We start from the raw sequence: 19,374 nt of genomic DNA on the forward strand, positions 1-19,374 counted from the left end.
GTGTGGAAACTGATTTCTCACAAGTCCAAGCTCACCACTTGGATTACACTGCCTTTTGCAATAGAATAGCATGCTCTCAGTCTCAATTGGAGACACCTGGCTGCAATTAATTTTTTGAAAAAAGTCACCTGTGCCAGCTCTGGTCACAAAATTCTAAATTTATCCAAAACAAAAATAATCATGTTCTGTGAATCCAATTTTTGCTAATCCTCAGCTTTCTTATCAATTTTAGTATTTTTTTTAGGCCTGCATCAGCAGTGAATTCCATAAGAAGGACTCTGCACTTGATTGAACTCAACCTGACCCTGAACTTCACAAATCTGTTCACAAAAAGCAAATATTGATTTTTAAAAATTGTTTGGCTTCGATTAATCCCTAGTTGGACACATGTCTGATTAGGAATGGTATGCACCCCATGCATGTAGTATTTTTTTGTAATTGTATACCCTTCTAAATTTAATCTAATCTATGTGTTGTGTGCGTATTTGTAAAATAAAGAATATATTTTATATCTGGCATATGCTCCCTTGTTCTTGTAGGATTACAGTGATGCATGCAGTTTGATGCACATCTCCTGTGCAGTCTCTTCTCAGAGAGAGATTCTAGCTTGTCTCTCTCTCCAGCTCCAATATGAATCACTCTCGTCAGCTTCCCCCAGCTGAGTGACTAAGGTGAACACCTAGCCTTGTTATATGGAGAGCTAGCCAGGTGCATGTAATCAGAACCTGTAGAGCTAGGATCTAACCCTAGCCTACCTGGCTTTGCTACCTTTGCTACACCATGCTTTTAGACCCTCTATAAAAGGAAAATGGGATAAAATTTCCAGTATCCAAAGGTTAGTCCAAATTGGTGTATTAACAGGATAAGCTTTGTTCTTTGCTCAGTGAAGCTTTCATAGAGTGGATGTCAACCAACCACACGTCTGACAAGGAAACCCTGTTCACTCCATGCAGAGTCAACAGTCCCTTGCGTGTGCCAGCATTACATCTATAACAAATGTGGCAATAGCAATGTATGGTTGTCTGTCTTATCCTACACCTACTCCTCATTCTACTCAGCAGGTATGACTATATCCACAACAGCAATAGGACAGGGCATTGATTCCAGACACCACCCTCACTTTTTTGTTTGTGCAAGGTAAAGTGCTGCCAATCTGTTTTTCAGTTTGAAAGCATCAGGAACGAAAGTCTTACAGGGAACAAGTTGTTGCTGTGCATCAATAGACTAATGTCATGCTGGATGGCTCTCCATTAACGTTAGCTCAGAACATTCTGGCTGCCTTATATTAGGGAAAAGTAACTCATGTTCCCTTCATTAGACACATCCTAAATTTAATAGTGCAACATTCCGCCAATAAATATTTCCGCTTGAGGAAGATGGTGGCTATGGCTAGGAAAGTGTATGCTGATTACAACCATTCTTATGTAACAAAACATGCCCTTCTGGCTTTGCTAAAATCGAAGGTCTATCAGAGTGTAAGGGTGAGCAGTGTTCAGGAAGATATCAGGTCAAAAAACAGTTAACTGTTATAAGAGTATTTTATTCATGTCTGTTTTATATGTAAAAATCTGCATTTTATCTTTATGGAAAAAAGGTTTGAGGAGCCAACTCACTTCATCGCTCCAAGGCATGCAGGAGCAGGGAAACCGTGTGACCACTCGTGTGTTTGCAAGAAAAAATAAGAAAAATTCAAGCTCCTAAAATTGAATTCCAAAATTTAAAACATGAATCCACAGGTACGAGGCTACGCAATTTCGAAAGCACACAGGTGCTCTTTATCAAAGCTGTGTGAAATTGAATGCTAATAGAACTATATATAGAGATAAAATACCAATAGAGTGATTAAAAGAAAGTCACATGTTAAAAACAACATGACTGGCTGGAGGCCGGTTTGCCTTATGGCTGGTTTGTGTCTCGGTTTTCTTTGAGGTTCTACCTCAAGGCCGTCCCCATAGGAGAACCAGTGTAAGGCATAGGGATACAGTTAGCAGCATTCAGGATAAGATATAGTTAAAATATTGGGAATAGCCCACATGCTGGAAGGGGTTAGATCAGATAAAAAGGGGAAGTCTCAGACAGTGTGAGTAGTGAAAAGGTTCAAGGTCTGTGGATGCACAAGCTGCAAATGGTCCTATTAGTATTAAGTCTCCAATCAGTATGAAGACACATTTTAAATTTCATACAGATCCCAAGGCGGTCTCGAACCCAAGGCCCGGAAGAGGCATTGGATTCCATGGTTCGTTCTCGCCTGACTGGAAGATACCGGTCGAGTCACAGCAAGAAGGAAAGGCAGTGGGCCTCAGACAAGCTGTATTGCCTGACAGGAAGTCCCTGGTAACAACAGAAGCTGTTGAGGCTGGGGCAGTTCAGGCAGAATGGAGGCAAGAATTGATAGAGTACTGGGCAATGGGAACACCAAACATAGGGGACTCTGTCTCATTCTGTATGCCACAGCTGTATGTATCCAAATTGTAAAGTAAAACTGATCCTGTTGAACTGGACCAGATGTCTCCCGCTATATATGCATCTGTTTCCGGTCTCAAGGATTGGAAGATAGCAAGGGCTCACAAACAGCAAGTGAGTACAGAATGAATCCCCCGGCGCAACACACATATGTCAGATTCCCATTTAGAAGAGGGGTATAATTTCAGGGGCAGAGAAGTCAGAACCGGCCCAGGGCCCTAGCCCATCCTTCAACAGAACCACGTAATTTGTGATGCCACAACCAACTAGAATTTGATCCTGCATATTTTGGAACATCTGTATGAGCAGAATAAAGCAGTGACAAACTATATCATGCAGCAGCCAAACTGGAACATGGGTTACTTTGAGATTTTCCATTGGCAACTGATGGATGCGTGTCGCATACTGAATCCTCTCAAAGAGGCTACTAAATTTGTCAGCAGTGAAAATTGTGGCATTAAATATGTAATTTACATCTTATCTATCCTGGAAAAAACACTTACTACAATGCAACAAGGGATTGAGGAAGAATAGAAACTTGTACATGTTTATCACAGCCCTATGTCTGTTGGGGACCTTCGTGTTCTATGTTATATATAGCAGAATCTAGAGGAGAAGGAAGAAAAGGAGGAAAAAGAGAAGGAAGAGGAGCAGCAGCAGATTGATTTGGAGGGTTACACTAAGTTCACAGTAGAAAATTCTCACAGTTAGTGTGAAAATGAGAAGAATAATGTCACTCGCTATAATGACCAACCATGGAAGCAGGGTGTGGAAAGTAAGACAACAAAGCCCTTGGTCGTGTTGGGTAGCATGGTAAGCTGTATGCTGGCATACTTATAGGAGGAATGACATGACTATTGAAAACATGGTTTTGGACCATTGCTATCAAAGCAAAGTTTAGGAACTTTTTCAGGCTTCTGAATGGGAATCCACGTGAGCTGTATAACAAGGATGAGTTGTGTTCCCTGCTTGGCAAAGCTTTTGCAGAATCGATGTCGATTGACAGCAGATCTGACCAGGAAACAGATCCCAAAAAGGGATAATTTTTTCACACCTAGTTTAGAAGTCATTGCATCTTCACTTTTAAAACAGCACATATGTTTCTGTTCCCAAAAATATAGAGATCATATTTTGAAGACTTTTCAAAAAGTTCTTGCTTCTTCATTTAGTAATGAACAATACCCTTGATAATCCCAAAAACATTATTTTTCCACGCACACCCCTAAAGCAGTTTCTACAAACTGTGTCCAAACAACAGCAAGGTAATTATCTGCCCCTAAAAATTTAAAACTAGTCAAAAAGTATAAAATTTAAAAAGCCTAAAAAGTACTTTAGTTCAGTGTGTTGTTAGTTATCACTGGATACCATCCATTTTCCCCTAGCCAATTATAATGAGATCTGTTGGACATTTCTAAGGCTGTGTTTGCACTAAAGAGCTTGAAAGATGTTCAATACAGTCCTAGGATACCTTAGGGTATGTGTCCACATTCAGGATTGCATCAGGATTTGGTCAGGATTTTTCATCAGTATTTGTAAGCCAAAACCAGGAGTGGAACAATTAGGGGAAAAGTATAATAGAAACATATGCTCCACTTTTGCATTTATCACCCACTCCTGGTTTTGGCTTAGAAATACTGATGAAAAATCCTGACCAAATCCTGATGCAATCCTGAACGTGGACACATACCCTTAGAGTGTTGCACGTATCTTTTCCAGGCAATTAGCGGTGTTAAAGTAATAAGAATCAAAGCTAATCGATTCATTGCAAATCAAATTTTAGGGAAAAATTTATCAAACCTAGTCAATTTGAACTTCAAAGAATTCAATAATCCCTATCCAAAAGATGTAGTGTGGCAATGTTTATTTCTAAAGTGACATTTCAGAGCTGGGAGTCCCAGCCAGCAGACCCCTACTGATCTTGGATAGGTGATATTTTTTTAATAATGGGAATAACCCGTTAAGTCCCCATTAGATTCAGGTTCCAAGCCTGTCATTTTGTATAAATATCATTTGCAAGGAGAGCTTCATTTCAGTAAAGGTCCCCATGCACATTAGACAAATGTCAGCCAAACTCACCAATATTGATGGGTTTGGGGGGCTCCTGACAGGTAATTGTTGAAGGAGCTAAGCATCCAGCATGTATGACTTCTAATTGATGATCTTTTAGTCATCCTTTAAATAAGCCGCCCCCATAGATGTCTGGCAGCAACTCACTTTAGCACTGAATCATTCAGAAAGGCAAGTGCTCCTTTTGGATTAGAGAATCAGTTGAGATAGCTGGCCCAACAATGTGCTGAACCATCATTCACTTTATGAGGTAAGTCAAAAGCATCTGATGAATATAATATAGAAAATCTCTATAATTGTGTATGACCGAGGTGTATATACAGTCCCTTTAAGACTGGAACACATAAACCATCAATAATAAATAAGAATACCAGATGAGCACAATAATGTACAAACTAATGCAGATTCGCTAAAGTATACTATTCCAAGAGGCCATAACATTATTTCTATTTAGCCTGTAGAACATGGAAAAAAAGAAACAGATAATTAAATTCATTTAGTTGCAAGAGTACACAGCACACTGGGTCACGGAGACATTCTTCTATGACTTTCTACAACAGTATTATGTTGGAAACCTTTGCAAACTGCTGAAGCATATTATAGGTTTAAAGAATATTTACTGCAATTTTCAGCCTTTGAAATGTTACTTTAGTATAGCTGAGTTATTTAGACATTTCTATTAGATATATAATGCTTTGACAGTTGTATCCATCTACTTCTAGAAGATAACATTTTTCTGGGGCAATATGTACCTCAATGAAAAATATAATTGCTTGTAATAAAAATCTGATACTGTTTTTTCAACGGCTGGATGCCAAAATTACAAGACTATAATATCCATTCTGCTTAGAAAACTCTTGCTCATGTCAGACTGACCTAATACTGAACATTTACAGCTTGGAAAATATCCTACTGCTTTCTACAGAACTTATGTTCTTTGCCATTTCTTATTGAAGGCCTATAATAACTTTTCAAATCAACGGGTTAAGGTCTAAAGAATTATTTATGCTACATTATTCTAATTCTGCTCATACAGCAGTACTTCTAACAATGATAGACTGAAAGAAGTACCAATTTAATCAACTGCCACCCACAAAACTTTTTTTTGGTATAATATAATATAAAACATCTGTAGCTGGCCCAAAAATATTTAGCTACAGTTGTTATATTTGTCACTGTGATTTGTACACCACATGTATCGCATATAGTGTTGAGCGATACCGTCCGATACTTGAAAGTATCGGTATCGGATAGTATCGGCCGATACCCGAAAAGTATCGGATATCGCCGATACCGATACCCGATACCAATACAAGTCAATGGGACACCAAGTATCGGAAGGTATCCTGATGGTTCCCAGGGTCTGAAGGAGAGGAAACTCTCCTTCAGGCCCTGGGATCCATATTAATGTGTAAAATAAAGAATTAAAATAAAAAATATTGATATACTCACCCGTCCGGAGGCCCCTGCACCTTACCGCTGTTAACCGGCAGCCTGCTTTGCTTAAAATGAGCGCGTTCAGCACCTTCCATGACGTCACGGCTTCTGATTGGTCGCGTGCCGCTCATGTGACCGCCACGCGACCAATCACAAGCCGCGACGTCATTCTCAGGTCCTAAATTCCTAGAATGAGGAGTTTAGGGCCTGAGAATGACGTCGCGGCTTGTGATTGGTCGTGTGGCGGTCACATGAGCGGCACGCGACCATTCAGAAGCCGTGACATCATGGAAGGTGCTGAACGCGCTCATTTTAAGCAAAGCAGGCTGCCGGTTACTACCAGGGCGCGTCAGAGGGTGAGTATATCCCTATTTTTTATTTTAATTCTTTATTTTTTACATGGATATGGATCCCAGGGCCTGAAGGAGAGTTTCCTCTCCTTCAGACCCTGGGAACCATACACTGGGAACTTCCGATTCCGATTCCCGATACCACAAAAGTATCGGATCTCGGTATCGGAATTCCGATACCGCAAGTACCGGCCGATACCCGATACTTGCGGTATCGGAATGCTCAACATTAATCGCATATCATTGTGCTAAATATCTTACAATTTTAGTACTCCAATTTTTTTTTGTGTCATAGCCAACTTATTGACACAATTTTGGTGGGTCCAAAAAAATAAAGGCCACATTTTGCTCAGTCTGTTATCTCTAACTGATGCCTGGTGTATCTGTGGTGTCAAAATCCTTGCTTTGGAAGCATACGTTGCATTGTTTTGTCTGCTAGCCTTGATCTGCTCAGTAATTAGTGTTTAAAAAAAAAAAAAATTATACAGTCTGTTATCTCAGTCACACGTCTGGTCTATCTGTGGTCTTCAAATCTTGGCTTTTCAGGCATACATTACAGTTTTTGATCTGCTACCCTTGGTGTGTACAGTATTTTGTTGTTTTTAAAATTTTAAAAAATACAGCCCACATATTGAAACAGTCTGCTATCTCTGTCACACATCTGGTCTATCTGTGGTCTTCAAATTTTGGCTTTTCAGGCATACATTACAGTTTTTGGTCTAATACCATAGGTCTATACACTATTTTGGTGAAAAAAACAAGCAAATAACATATTTTACAGTGTGGTAATTCAGTGACACGCCTCATCTATCTGTGGGCTACAAAGTGTGCTTTTGAGGCTTCCATTCTCCTTTTTTTTGCGGTGTGTTACACTAGCTCTAAACACTATTTAGCAGTAAAAAATAAATATACAGGCCACATATTGAAGAGTCTGGTATCTCAGTCAAACGCCAGATGTATCTGTGGCATACAGATTGTGGCATTTCAGGGCTACATTCCACTGTATTTGCTGTCTTTGACCTGATTTCTATACACTATTTTTGGGGCCAAAATAAAAACACAGGCCACATATTTTACAGTGTAGTATCTCCGTGACACGCCTCATGTATCTTTGGTCTACAAAGTGTGCTTTTCAGGCTTCTGTTCACCTTTTTTTTGCTGTGTGTTACCCTAGCTCTAAACAGTAAACACTATTTTGGGCTGATTTTTTTTTTTTTAAATGTACCCCACATGGGGAAATGTTTGTCATCCCATGCACTTAGTGAATGGGCATTTCAAGTCTAGGAGACGCGCTCCTTTAAACTATGACTTTGTTTTAATGAGGCCTTCCTCCACGTCTCATCACCCACTGCCACTAGAACACCAGGGTGAACGTGTTCTATGCTGCTACAGCCAGTCATTTTTCTGGCAAGGGTGTCTGTCATGGGTTCCTTCTCAGGTATCACACAATCAACAGAGCAAGAGAATAGTGAACAATTCCAAGACCTTTATTTAGGCAAAACACAAAAGGTCCATATATACGATCCATCACACAAAGGATTAAATACTCCAGAACACGAATGCATTTCAGTAACAGGATAAAAGTCCAACAATCCAGCACAGAGGATAACAGTCCATATTCCCTTCTTTCTCTCTCTGAAGTGCTGTCTTCACCTCATGGGTCCACACAGGATCTGAATTCCCCCAGCTCCTGTCCTCTCCTTATGTCCAGGAATAGTCAAACAGGTTGGGGTGGTTTTCAGGCCTCCCCCACCTGACAAAGGTGCCTGGTGGGTTAAGGCACTACAGGGGGTCATTGTTTCAACAAGCTAGTTCAGTATGTCATTAGCATATTAGCAAACAACATTATTCACTGACCCTGTGGAGAGATAACAATACCGAACTGTTGGGAGAATATCAGATGGCAAATAATAACTCATCCTACAAGATACAGTAACACCATAATAATCAGTAAAATAGAAATATACACAAAAATGATACCCACATAGCATATCACACCATCACAGTGTCTATGATCCCCATAAAAAATTGGTTAAAAAATGTAACCCCCATGGGGAAATGTTTGTCAGCCCATACACTTAGTGTATGGGCATTACGAGTCTAGGAGAGTCGCTCCTTTCTAATGGTAATTTTTTTTATGAGGCCCTCCTCCATGTTTCATCCAAGGGGGGATTGGGGTGCGTGCAAATTTGGGTCAAGGAGGCCCTTGCATTCAATGCATAAGGAAACTGTATGGCAGGACCAACTGAAGTCCGTGAGGTGAGTTTTCCTGTGGCAATCCAGTACCTGGGTTCAAAGGCTTATTGGGGTGCATATGACTTGATAGCAGGGCAGGCCTTGCATTCAATGCAACATTTTTTCAGGAAGCCTTCCTGTACGTCTCATGAAAGGGGTATTGGGATGCGTTGTAATTCGTGGCAGCCCAGCCACTCACTGCATAGGCAATAGCAGCATAGGAGACACACTGTTTAATAATGGCCCTTTAAGAATAATAATGCCGCCTGATGCCCCTCTAAATATAAGCTTTGTGATTTCAAGAGTCCCTCCTTCATAAATGAAACAAGATGTGTCTCCTTATGTGTCACACACCACATGGCCAGCTAGGGTTGTTAAATGTTACAATGACATTTCCCAGTGAATGCATTTGTAATGGTTGAATGCAATGTTAAAGTTCAAAAACGCATCAAAAACGCTGCGTGTGAACATAGCCCAAGTGGTGGAGCAACATTTTGGTCTGGGGTAAATTATATAAAACATGTACCTTACCATATTTCTCAGCAAAATCCATTATGGTTGCATTTTTTTGTATGTTTGTTGATGCACCTGTAAAAATGGTGTGAAACTCTGACAACATTGCTTACAGCTGTGACCTGTGAGGAGTCAGAAATGCTTCCATGGGCGATCCCCATGATGTTCCTGTGTCATTTGAGCTGTGTTTCCATCATTTTCTGATGTTTTTAGACCTTTAAAAGGACCCCCAGGGAGATTGCGGTAAAAATACTCGGGTTTCCCATAGACTTACATTTGGCTTGTTGCTCGGGTCGAGTACCCGAGTATTCCAATTCACTTGACCTGAGCAACGAGCACCCGAGCATTTTAGTGCTCGCTCATCACTAGTTTTTATCCTGGGTTATGTTTGTTAATGGTTCCAGTGTGAATGTGCACCTTAACATTGCACTTATACCAAAATGTGTTCCATATCATTTTATTGATTTTGCTTTAGTTTTTTTACTTTGCACATACAGGGCCGTAGCTCCCCCTTTTTGGGCTGTGCATTTAGTATATATAGCATTCAAGGGGCAGGTACAAAAAAGTCAGGCCTGGATCCAGCTCTACCCCCTTCTATCAAGGATTGCTAGCACATAGAGAGATTTAATACTATGGATCAGACTATCCTGATTGGGTACACCTTTTTGCTGTGGGATGTCTTTTACACTATTTTTACTCGACCAGTCTATCAGAAGTGGAGCAAGGGCTCCAATATACAAATAAGGAAGCATAACTGTACACCAAACTCTTTGTCACAGCAAGGATGCACAAAAACCTCCTCATTTACTTTTGAATTAAAAGTTATTTTCTCAAGCACTGTACCAATGACAGCAACAGTGCTGGTATGGCAGCTAGAAAGGATAAGTCTCCTACAATGCTGTATAGCCCATTTAAAATGCATTTTGGAGTAACTCACTCCCTTTAAAGTATATTTATTAATAGCTTTTGTGGTAAATTGTTAAATTATACATCCTTCCACAATTGAAAATGGGAGAGCAGGGGTGGACATACTATTGGTGCTACCTCTGCATCCACACAGGGGCCCAAGAGGTAAGGAGGCCCAGCTTCATTTCCAAAGCATGTGAAATTGTGCATTATGAAGAGCTATTATACTGAAAAGGGACCATTTATTGTTCTTTCACATGGGACACTCTTAACTCTATGTCTGCCCCTGGGATGGGCTACATATTTTCATAAAAAGCTCTCTGCAAAGTCATGTAATGATATAACCAGATATTTATTAGCTTACCTTATTGATGGTTCAGCATTGGGTGTACATTTTATCCAATCTAAAACGTGATAGGTTTCAGCTTGTATAGATTAGGTTACGGTATATGGGAACACAGAAACTTAAGCTTTTTTTCCCTATGCAAGTTCATACCCAGGTTCAAGGTTCTCCTAACTTGTGAATTCTCACTGCAAAATTCTGAACTGATCTTTTAATCCTAAATGCCAAGTTCAACTCTTTGTTCTCCTAATACCAAGCTTTTATCTTTTCCTGAAAACTGTGCTAAATCTCACGGGTGTCTCCTTGTCTTTGTTATGGCTCTAGCAGTACTTAACCTTTAACTTTATAGTACAAGGCTTTAACTTTATAGTACAAGCCTGTACCTCCTGAAAAAATGTTAACAATTCCTCAGGTCATTGAAACAAAAACTACTGTGAAGGTAAAGTTTAGATTCTAGGTTACTGACTTAAACTTTATATATGTTTTATGAGGGGAGTGAGTGTGTCTACTTCAGAAGAGCTGCAAAGTGTAATTTTTGCTTTCATTTTCATTTCATTTGTAATAATTTAATGTGTGTACATACTGGCTGCCCATCAGGGGGCAGAAACCATCCACAGCGTCATGACACAAGGTCTTATGCGACAGGCTGCCAAAGTCACATGTTCCTCACCATATAAAAAGCGGACATTTTGTTTTGCTGGCACCATTTTCTCAGTGCAACCATGCAGAGAGGCAGCAGAACTTGTCATTTAGTTAGATAGGATCTTGTCATGTGTGAAATCAATCTTCCAGCATCTAACTAGATTGTGCGAAAACTGTGTTGCATTCAGGAGGCCTTATTTGCTAATCCATGTCATTTGAACTCAAACTGTGTTGCAGTGATGAATCAGGAGGTCTCATTTGCACATCAAAATGGTTATTCCTAATCTTGGGGTTCACCCAGGAGGCCCTATCTGTTAATCCAAATTGTTTGTGCTAAAATTGTGTTGCAGTGACGAATTAAGAGTCCCCATTTGCTCATCAAAATTGTTATTTCTAATATAGGAGTTCAGCCAGGAGTCCTTGCTCATCCAAATCGTTTGGGCTAAAGCTGTGTTGCAGTGAGAAATCCGGAGGCCCCATTTGCTCATTAAAATCATTAGGCCAAATAATGGGGTTCAGCCAGAGGCCCTATTAGCTAATCCAAATTGTTTGGGCTAAAATTGTGTTGCAGTGAGGAATCAAGAAGCCCAATTTGCTCATCAATAATATTGGGGTCCAGTAAAGAGGCCCTATTTGTTAATCCAAATCGTTTGGGCTAAAATTGTGTTGCAGTGAGGAATCAGAAGGCCCCATTTGATCATAAAAATCATTAGTCCTAATAAAGGGGTTAAGCCAAGATGCCCTATTTGCTAATCCAAATCCTCTGGGCTAAAACTGTTGCAGTGAGGAATCAGGAGGCCCCATTTGCTCATCAAAATCGTTTGTGCTAAAACTGTGCTGCAGTCAGGAATCAGCAGGCCCCATTTGCTAATCTAAATCATTAAGTCTCAGAGTATGTGCTTAAGGTTTTGAAACATCAGGTTAAAAGAAGGGAAGGGTACATACAACATGAGTGGGAAAAAGCAAGGTCCAGTGGATAGCAAGCTCTGCATCAAGTGGCCTCTCCTCCTCTTTCTCTACCTTAGCATCACACACAGTACAATCCTCAGAAATGGCACCCTAATCACCCGTGTTTCCCTCTGCATCACAAATTTCCAAACGCCCAACTGACTGTGGGGAGCCACAGATGGGAAATTCTGCAGATCTGTTGACATACTCTATTCCATGGGCATCAGAGGTCTGCTCCAAAGATTCACAGAATCCAGAAGAAGAAAGCATCTGCACCAGTACCCCAAATTTTTTCATGTTGGATCCGGGGCCGGACAAAGTAGAGTTCGAGCAGAATCCAGACCTTAGTCAACAGATGTAAACTTCCGGGGGTGAGGTGATTCTGATGAGACTCAGATACCAGAGGCACATGTGGACTGTGCTGTGATGTCAGGGCAGGAAGAGGAGGAGGATGACTCTCAGGGTGAGGAGAGGGAGAACAGAGGGGATGATGATGAGGTAATAGATCCCACTTGGTGTGAACCCAGAGGCATGCAACTGAGTAGCTCATAAGAAGAGGTGGAGGAAGAGGTTACGTGGCGGCTTTGCGCACAGACATGGAGTGATGTAACCATGACAAGCACTGTGTCCTCAGCTACAACTCTGGCAAGCACCAATCACAAGTGTTCAGTTCACAGGGGCAGCAAGGGTTGTCTAACCTGGGCCTATTTTGAGACCGCATAGGATGACCTAACTCAGGTTATCTGCCACATTTGCACAAAAAGACTCTGTAGTGGAAAAAAATTGCAATAATTTGACAATATCATACATGAACCAGCACATGCATGATCAACATGCCTTGGTCTGAGAATCTCACTGCACTAAAATATGGACTAGTTGGCCTCACCCACCACATCAATGGCTTCTTCCTACTCCACCACCATGCCAAGTTTTCTCACACAGGTCTCCAGCCACAGAAACTCCATTTGTTTTCCTTCTACAATCTGGATGAGTGAGAGCCCGACAGCTGTTATGGAAGTGGACATGTTTGCAGTTTTTGTTTCACCAAGCAAAACCATCTTTTTCCATTACAACTTCTCTGCCTGCACCTCACTCACAGTCCAGCAATTTGTCCTGTTCACCATACTCCGCCTACTCTCAGCACAGTAGCTAGTTTTTGGTCTTGCAGTTGTGGTCACATAAAAGAATGTTTCTACTTACACATGCCAAAGCTAAGACCTTGAACTCCATCATCTCCAATCTGTTGGCCACAGAAATGCTGTCTTTTTGCCTGATAGAGACAAACGGTTTCCATAAGTTGATGACCATCACAGACCCCAGTACCAGTCACCATTACTTCTCTAAGAAAGCTGCGCACTACACCAGCATATCGCAGACAACATCGCCCATTCCCTAAAATAATATATGTCTGCCAGGGTGCATTTGATCGCTGACACCTGCATGAGCAAACATGGGCAGGGGCATTACATCTTGCTGACTGGGCAGTGGATCACTCTGTTGGTTGTGGTGGAAGGCAGTGAAGAGACTGCTCCACAAGTCTTGGAATCTCCACTGCTCCACTGCTTTTGGCTCTCCACCTCCATCTGTGCCCTCAACCACTCCCTTAATGAGACATGCATTCCAACAGTGCAGATAAAATCCCCCCACCTCTGTACTGCTCACCCAGGGCTCACCACAATCAGGCCATGTTTAAAATAATATGCTTTAGTGATCGCAGTCACACAACTCAAGAGTTGTGGAGAGCTATCCAGGCCGAGTTAGAGCAATGGCTATCTCCACTGAACCAGGTGGCAGCCCTATGCCAGGGCAACTTCACACACATGCCTTGTATGGCTTATGTCCTCAACCTGGTAGTACAGAAAATCCTCCTCCACTATCCCTGCATGGATGCGCTGCTGAAAAAAGCATGGTCTCTCTGTGCTCACTTCCTATGATTTCACCCCACAGGTCATCAACTTGCATAGGTACAGAGGTCTTTCAGCCTATCGGTTAACCGTTTGAGTTCGATGTTTTGACATGGTTGTATTCCACTCTGCGATGTTGCAGCGATTGTGGCAGTATGTTATTTTGCATAGGCTGGGCCAACGCAGTATGGATGTGGTGAAAATCATGCTTGCAGTGTGGGCATAGATGAAGGACCTCTACACCCTTCTGCACAGTGTCAAAATGGCTGCGAAGATGGTAAGCATTGACATTGCCGTCATCAGCATCATTATTCCAGTCATCTACATGCTGGAGCACACTTTGAATAGTCTGTGTGAGAAGGTGATGGTCCCAGAGAAAGCGGAGGAAGCAAAGCAGGATGCAGAAAGGATAACAATATATCTAAGTTCCGGACTCTTGTGCAAAGGAAAGGTGGATTACATTAATCGATGGGGACTTCTGGTACCAGACAAACCATTACTAAAGGAGAGGAACTGAGGAACAAATTGAGGGGAGCAAGGAGGAAGAGGTGATGGTCGTGCAGAGTCAGGAGATGAAGATGACTATGATCCCTGTTGTGGTGTCCGTGTTTGGCAGACAGTACAGAGCAAGCAACGTTGAGTGTTACCCCACCATCAACACACCATGGACTTGCACCTCATGGAAGCACTCGACATGTGAGTGCCTTCTTGCTGCACTATCTTCAACATGATGCCCGTATTCTTAGGCTTAGAAATAGTGCTGACTACTGGGTTGCCACCAGTGTCGGACTTGGGTGACAAAGGCCTACCAATAACATTGACTTTGAGGGGGCCCACTTTTCACCTGCTTGCAAATATTATACTACCTTCGTTAGCAAATTTACCTTTATATCTATATAATAATAAACTGGGTAGTTTGGTTAATGATTGATGAGATGCTGCTTTTTTCTGTACAGAGTGAATCAAGTGAATTATGCCAAGTACTGCCCATACAGTGGGGTTGGGGGCCCAGATCTACACAGGGGCCCACCGGCGGATTCCCCTGTTACCCTGTTGGCCAGTCCGAGCCTCTTTTCACTCTATTAGATCCATGGTACAAGACTAAATTTTGCCAGATGCTTCCCCCCCGGAATGGACGTGTGCATGCTGGAGTATCAAAACATGCTTCTATACAATCTTAAGAGTGGTTTTCTACAAGACAGCAGTGAGGCACACAGTGTGCATTGCTGTTCTAGACTGCCAAACCCGGGAACGTCAAAGTATCACAGCAAAAACATTGGCAGCAGTGTAAGTGGCGGAAGGAATTTCTGTGAGTCATTTCACACATTTTTTAGACCAGCCCATGCACCAGCAGTGCAGAGTACAAGTCACATCACCACAGAGACCCTAGCGCTCTGGACCCGCAGCTCTCACTGGGACCGTATCCCCTCCCCATGCTTCATCGGACTCTTGCACACAGTACGAATAGCTGTTTCTAGGAGCCTCTACAAAAAAATTTTCTGCTGCGGGTTCTCCTTCCTATAATTAACTCTACTTTAAGTGAGGTTTAATAAAGACCAATTATGGGGTTGAAATGTTACTTCGACACTCTTACGCTACTGTGGTGAATGCAATAAATTTTACTTTTGTTTTGCATTTGAAAATCTATACCTTGAGTGCGGCTGTTTTTTGCAATTTTATGAATTAATTGGATCTTCTCCAGGTTCAGCCTGCACCTGCCCATTTTTTTCAGAGTGCACGCCATTTCACTATAACTACAGAGTACAAGTCTGACACGTTGTGAATGACTTGAGAGGATGGTGCAGGAGAATCTCCTGCTCAATAGCAATGCTATCAGGGGGAATTTGGACCCTTTTGCATTTTAGTCTTCAAAAATGGAAGAGTGGCCTTAGCTCACCTGTCACGAGGGCCGGCTCCAGGTTTTTGAGGGCCCCGGGTGAAAGGGTCTCAGTGGGCCCCCCTTTAACACATACCACGATTCATGATCGCATATAAACACAGCCATGTAGTATATAACAGCCCACATAGCATATAACACAGCCCACGTAGTATATAGAACAGCCATGTAGTATATAGCACAGCCCACATAGCATATAACAGCCCATGTAGTATATAACACGGCCCACATAGTATATAGAACAGCCTGTAGTATATAGCACAGCCCATGTAGCATATAACAGCCCACGTAGTATATAACATGGCCCACGTAGTATATAGAACAGCCATGTAGTATATAGCACAGCCCACGTAGCATATAACAGCCCATATAGTATATAGCACAGGCACATATTATATAATAGTATATAGCACAGCCCACGTAGCATATAACAGCCCACGTAGTATATATCATGGCCCACGTAGTATATAGAACAGCCATGTAGTATATAGAACAGCCATGTAGTTTATAGCACAGACATGTAGTATACAGCACAGCCCCCCTCCCCCCAAGAATGGCCCCATAGTCCAGTACTCACTGTTAGTTACAGAAAAAAAAACACTCCTCACCTCTCAACATTCCCGCGCCGCGCTGGTCCCTCCCTGCTCCGGTCTCAGCGGCTGCCACTGCATTGCCTGACACACAGCGAGTGCGCGATGACGTCATTGCACACCCACAGCGGCAGTGTCAGAGGCAGAGTGGGGAATGATGGGAGAGGGAGCGTCAGGTGATGCTCTCTCCTCCATCATTTGCTTTGAACTTTACCGGCAGACGCCGGTAAAGTTCAAAGCAGCGGTGGGGGAGATGGCACTTGCAACAGGCGGCCCCCCCTGCCTCACAGGGGCCCCATAGCAGCTGCGTGATGTGCCATTAGCTGAGGGCCCCTGGGGGAGCAGGGCCCTAGGCAGTGGAACCTGCCTGCCCCTAACGCTGGCCCTGAATGGGCCCGTCTGTCTCGCCAGGGCCCCAGCACTTGCCCGAGTATGCCGGGTGCTGACGCCGGCCCTGCCTGTCACACCTTGGAGCTTTTATCATGCCCGGCAGCCAGTGTTCTCTCAGAACACTTATTCAACACTGCTTGTGGTGTTCTGATGGATAAGCACATCTGGCTGTCCCCTGAAATTGTAGACTGCCTAACTTTCATCAAAATGACTAGGCAGACTAGGCAATGGTGTAGTTTTTAGTGTCATACATTGATCTTGTGTTATTGCAGTCTGTGACACCTTTGTCATGGATTCTGTGTCTGCTGTTGCTACTGCTGCTGATGTTATCAACAATTTTTGAAATGTGGAGACTCCAAGTTGATCTCCATCTGATGGGTTGCCTTTAGTGGAAGGGGTGTCAGAGGCCTATTATACTGTTTGTACTTTTTGGAAATCGATGCCATTTTAGTGGTGTGTGAGAATTATTTTTTGAAACATGGAGAATAGAGATGGGCAAACACCTGGCTGTTCAAGTATGGCAGGTTTTGCTGAGCAGTTAGAAAAAGTTTGGGTTTGGGTACCAGAACAGTACCCGGCCCTGAATCTGAACCCATACATCCTGCATTTGCCACGCTGTAATGTGACAGTTGTGGGGAATTTTCACTGTTTAGGCACTTCAGGGGCTCTCTAAACGTGACATGGCGTCCGCTAATTGTTCCAGCAAATTGTGCATTCAGAAAGTCAAATGGCACTCCTTCCCTTCCGAGCTCTGCCATGTTCCCAAATAGTGTTTTCCCCCACATATAGGGTATCGGCATGCTCAGGAGAAATTGCACAACAAATTTTGGCATCCTATTTTTCCTGTTACCCATGTGAAAACAAAAAAAATTGGATCTAAGGGAAAAACAGATCTAAAAAAGGGTAAATGTTAATTTTTTTTTTCCAATTTCCAAAAATTCCTGTGAAGCACCTGAGGGGTTAATAAACTTCTTGAATGTGGTTTTGAGCAGTTTGAGGGGTGCAGTTTTTAGAATGGTGTAACTTTTGGGTATTTTCTATCATATAGACCCCTTAGAGTCACTTCAAATATGAGGTGGTCCCTTAAAAATTGGTTTAAAACTTTTAAAACTTATAACTTCCTAACAAAAAAAGTGTTTAAAAAAGGTGTAGGCAGATTATCATTCCACATATTTAAGAGGTGTCTCTATTTTTGATACATTCATCTATTCCATATGAACTGATCAACGTATACATAGACTCAAAAAGGCAGTTTGTGTAATTGGTGTGTAAAGTATATAATACTGTGTTAAGTATAATATAGCACCACCATATTTTAGTTTTAGGTGATGTTAATAATATAATTGATACTCATTGGGATAAAGGTAAACCTGACCCTAAAAGAAATAATGGAAATCGAACCCCTTTTGGTATTTATGTCTGGGAGGCAGTGCTGGTAGACTTATGGAGAATTAGATTCCTTGACAATTATTTTGTTATTCTTGCTAATCCTCAACAAATAATTTGTTGTCCCGAATAGACCTAGCTGAATCAGAGTCCTCTATTGTTGATACTGGTGCTGATGATAAACCATTATACTAACATTTCTTCTAAGGGCTGATCTTGTGCTTTGCTGTTTGTATCCGATTAATTCTACTTTTAGCCTAGAGAGGGACAATTACAAGAGCACAGAGCATGGCAGAAAACAGTCTATAAGCAGGGCTTTGGGCTTTGCAGTACGTTGGAAAATATATAGCTGCAGCAGCTGACCACATTCTTTTTTTTTTTTTGGGGGGGGGGGGAATTGACCATATTGTTATCCATAGAGAATTACGTGCTTAGTGGTACATGTCATTGTTATATAACATCCCCAAAAAGCGTAGAATTTTTTTTCTGGATTCAAATACTCATCCAAAGAATGTTAGGTGCTTTCTGTTACGTTCTGGTGGTATGTCACACTACAAAATGTCACACTACAAAATAGTGTAGAAAATATTTATGGATTCAAATAAGTCATCCATAGCATATTAGGTGCTTTTTGTTACATTTTGGTGGTATATAACACTACAAAAGGCATTGAAAAATAATTCTAAGTTCAATTCCTCACCCTTAGAGTATTACATGCTTTCTGTTACATTTTGGTGGAATACAACACTACAAAAAAGGGTTGAAAAATATTTCTGGATTCAATTAGTCATCCATACAATATTACATCCTTTCTGTTACAATTTGGTGGTATATAAACTGCAAAAAAAGGCATTGAAAAAAATTCTGGATTCCATTAGTCATCCATAGAGTACTAGGTACCAGAAAGTACTAAATGCATTTCAGTGGTGTATAGCACTACAAAAAAGCATTGAAAAAATATTTCTGATTTCAGTTACTCACCCATAGAGTATTACATGTTTTCTGTTTCATTTTGGTGGTTTATGACACTCTAAAACAGGAATGAAAAATATTTCTGAATTCAATTACTCACCCATAGACTATTATGTGCTTTTGGTGGTATATAACACTACAAGAAAGCTTTGAATTTTTTTTCTAGATTCAACTAGTCATCCACAGAGTATTATGTGTTTTCTGTTAAATTCCAGTGGTATATACCACTTCAAAAAGCATTAATAAATGTTTCTGGATTCAATTAGTCATTCACCGAGCATTACATGCTTTGTGTTAAATTTTATTGGTATATAACACAATAAAAAGGGTT

Source organism: Ranitomeya variabilis, chromosome 2 (genome assembly GCF_051348905.1).
Source record: "Ranitomeya variabilis isolate aRanVar5 chromosome 2, aRanVar5.hap1, whole genome shotgun sequence".
NCBI lineage: Eukaryota > Metazoa > Chordata > Amphibia > Anura > Dendrobatidae > Ranitomeya > Ranitomeya variabilis.